This window comes from Asparagus officinalis, chromosome 6, assembly GCF_001876935.1.
Source record: "Asparagus officinalis chromosome 6, Aspof.V1, whole genome shotgun sequence".
NCBI classification, from domain to species: Eukaryota; Viridiplantae; Streptophyta; class Magnoliopsida; order Asparagales; family Asparagaceae; genus Asparagus; species Asparagus officinalis.
The window spans coordinates 2,783,031-2,787,274 of record NC_033799.1 but is presented as its reverse complement, the minus strand read 5'-3'; positions in this window follow the sequence as shown (position 1 = coordinate 2,787,274).

The window sequence follows — 4,244 nt, the reverse complement described above, 5'->3', positions numbered from 1 at the left end:
TTAGTTAGGGCTTTGAGTCTGGGGAGGGAGACGAGGGCATGACTGGGATTTTTTCTTTTTTCCTTTTTTTCCTTTTTTTCTTTTTTTTTTAGTTAGGGCTTTGAGTCTGGGGAGGGAGACGAGGGCATGACTGGGATTTTTTCTTTTTTCCTTTTTTTCCTTTTTTTCTTTTTTTTTTCTTTTTTTTTTGTGGGGGAAGGAGACGGAGGAGGAAGAGAAGCAAAGGGGCAGCGGGGGTTTAGGTCTGAGGGGGACAAATTTTAAACCGAATCATTTTTAAGATTTAAGATTTATTTAAAAAAAAAGTGACCACTTTGAATTTATTTAGCATTTTCGATGGAGAAATTTTCAAAACAGTCTCATTCCCTAATTTATTTTCAAAATTCTACTCATTTCACTTTTATTTAGTGAAATCGACCCGGTTTCTGGCAACGTCAGCACCATGGCCAGAAACTAGGTTGTTTAAAAAAAATGAACTTCTAATTAGTCGGTGTTGGCAACCCTGACTAATTAGAAACAGCTCTAAGTGGTTGCCAACTAAAATGATCTAGGTTGCCAACCTCGACTATTTGGGGGACTAATTTCAAAAGTCTCCGCCAAATAGTTAGGGTTGCCAACCCCTACTATTTGGGGACCGGCCAATTGAAGCTCGAAATTGGTCAATGACGACCAATTTGGCACAGAAATAATTGTCGGGTTGCTAAACCCGGTAATTTTAGTCAGGTTTGGCAATCCCGCCAATTTTTGGCAAAGACTTGAATCAGGGTCTCGAGCACATACTAATTAGTCGGGGCTGTCAACCCTGACTAGTTAAGCAACGTGATTTTTTAAAAATCGACCCAATTTCTGGCCACGAAGCTGACGTGGCAGCAACTGGATCAATTTCGCCAATAAAAAAGTGATATGGTTGATTATTGTGATAAAATACGGTAGTGAGTCTATATTAAAAATTTCTTCTTTCGACCTATTTTCAGCTAGTTGGCTAAAAGTGGATCGGAAATCAGAAATAAGTTGCTAAAACTTTACGAGATTTAGAATCCCCTGAAGTTTAGCAGGTAATTAAACTGTACGAGATTCTCAATCCTGTGTAGTTTAGAGTTAGGCTAAACTCCACAGAATTGTAAATTCCGAAGAGTTTAATATATAATTTCAAGTTCAAATCTAACATGATCGTAATAGTTAGCTAAGTTGTTAGGTCAAAGAAAGCTAGACTTCAATCATTCAAGTGGCCTTGAGTTCGAATCTCCCAACATATTTTTTCCTTGAATAGTAAAAAAATTACTACGTTAGGATTTGAACCCTGTGTTTCCATCCAAGCCTTATAGGCTACTTCTATAAGCACTAAACTCACTTACATAATTGCATATTTTGTATAGTTTGTGTTGGCCTCTTTGTTTTGATAATGTTTAACAAACAATTTACCACTAATGTTGTTTGTCTAGTGTTTGTGTTTATCTATTTATTGTAGACAAACAATATATTGGAGGATGGATGGAATTGTGCCACAACGATCATATCCAAATGGAGGTTGGCGGAATCGTGGAGTGAAACCTTGTAATTCAAGTTAAAGATTCAAGTTAAAGCTTCATCTGCAAGTTTACCAAGAAGAGCTTATTGAAGATCAAGATCATAGCTTGGGTATATTTAGTTTAGGTTTATATTATGTGTGTTAGTACTTTAAGCTCAATCATATACACACATACACGTTTTGGTTTTGTATATATATAGTTATATATATATACATATATGTTTTGGTTTAATTTCATAGATATGAAACAAATATATATTCATATAAATACTCATATGTTTCATATTCTATTGTATTTATGAAAATATTATATTCTCAATTTTTGAACTTAATAATAATCATATACATCTTTTATTAAGTCTACAAAATTATTTTGTAATGTTTCAAAACATGGTTAAGCTAAAATATCAAAACTCATGCGTTTACATTTTCATATTTTGGACTATTTTGCAAAATAATGATATTTTTTATTTGGGAGGTCCTTTTTGAAAACCAGTTTTTGTAGCATGATTATTATCATGTTTACAATCATTTTCCAAAGTTTTACATTTTTATGATTTTATTTGTTATTTTTAAAAGAGGTTTGAAAATCAGATTTCTGTTTAAAACAGACAGTGTGCATGTCTTGAGTCAACTCATGAACAGTGTTGAGTCGACTCATAAACTGTTGTGTAGTTTACATTTTGTTTCTGACGAGTTGACTCATAACATCATGAGTCGACCCATCAGGCTGAGTCGACTCATGCCTGTCATAAGTCGACTCATAAACTGTGCTGGTAAGTGTGTTTTGTTTCTGCTGAGTCGACCCATGCATGATGAGTCGATCGACTCATGAATTTTATAAGTCAACCCATAAGTTGGTTTTTAGCATGTAACGGCTACTTATGAGTCGACTCATGAACAGTACCAAGTCGACAACGGCTACTTATGAGTCGACTCATGAACAGTACCAAGTCGACTCATAACACTGTAACGGCTATATTTCCAGACTGTACTATTTTTGGGTTTTTGGTCTTTTTTGCCTTGTTTTCTCTTGGCTTTGGGGTTCCTATAAATACCCCCACATATCCTCAGTTCTATATATAACTCAAGAGAATGTTTTAAGAAGGTTTAACAAGGGTTTAAAGTTTTGTTTAGTGTTTGTTTAAAAAACTTTTAAGCAATTGAGAGTTTGTTTTGTGAAAACAATTTCACAAGAGCTTGAGGAAGATCATCCATCGGTGTTTGAGCATCCAACTCTTATCCCTCTCTCTCTCTCTTGTTATCATAGAGAAGTTTTTCTAAACTCTATTTCTAGCTATTTATTATTTTGTTCATAATTTTCATAAGCTAGATTTAAATTGAGTTTGGTTTGATTTAATTTATCTCTTTGTTCACACACAACCTATTGAGCTTATTGTATTTATATTCATAGTATAATTTGGGGTTGTAGGTTTTTGACTTAGAGTGTGAGCTTTCATTGTGTTCTCATCCATATTAAAGAATAATCATTTTGTTATTTTGTGCTTATTGTGAGATTCACTTTATAATACACTTATACACCGAGAGGAGTGTGTGGTGAGAGGCGGGGTCGTCCCAAGAGGAGTGCAGTAGGTGGTAATGCCTAGAGAGATGTTGTAATTCCTAACACTTGAGGGGGACACGGACTAGAGACCAACACTTGAGAGGGTGTAAAGTGGGATTGCAAGAGTGTGAGATTGTAAAGTTTTCGGTTAGCTAGAAAACCGAGTATGAGGTGTAAACGTTATTCGGTTGAGCGTAAAAAATCCAGTTGTGATAGTGGATTTCTCCCAGGGAGTGGGGAGCAGAGACGTAGGACGGAAAGTCTGAACTCCGTGATCATATTGTGTGTTTGCATTGCTTATATTGCCCTATCAAAATTGTATCTTTAGTATAGATTGTTTACCCTTGTATTGTTTATATATCCTTGCATATATTTCACCATATAGGATATATCTCTTTGTTCATATTGCATATTCTTGCCCATAACATATTGTATATCTATCTTGTAAGAATAATTTATTAATAAGTTTTAATTGGCATAAAATCGGATTAGATTAGCATAAGACCCTAATCACCCCCTCTAGGGTCTATCAGTTTGTTTATTATAAACTTCACAGGATTCAGAATCGCGTGAAGTTTAGTAGCAGCGCCAAGCTTTGGATTCTAAATCCCGTGAAGTTTTCACAACTTAGTTAGCATTTTTACCTAGTTTCAGCCAGTTGGCTGAAAGTAGGTCGAAAATGCTAAATAAAAAATAAACAGGTTGAATTATTTAAAATAAAGTTCCAAAAGTGTTGGTTTTAAAATTTTGTCCCCAAAACTAATTTTTAGAATTGAGCTAATTGCATATTGGTCCCTAAAAGTATTCATAGTCGTAAAAGTAGTCCCCCAAATCTTCCCTCAAAACTATAGTTTATTGCAATTTCATCCACATGTTAGCTTTTATTATGCTATTTTCTCTAAATGTGGTTAGGGTAATTCTTAATCTAACACCTACAATTGACAAAATACCCGCTCTAGTGTGTGTTTCTCCCTCAAAGCAACCCAATCTAGAGGATTATAAGGTTTAGTGGGAATATTACCATGGAAAGAGCTCTAAAATGGGTTTAGATGTGCGTCATTGACTGTTCGGCAAGAATAACTTTTTGGATACAGGCTTGAGGACAAATGGGTTGTGGGTTTAAACCAGCTAAGAAACAGGCTGGTAAATTTT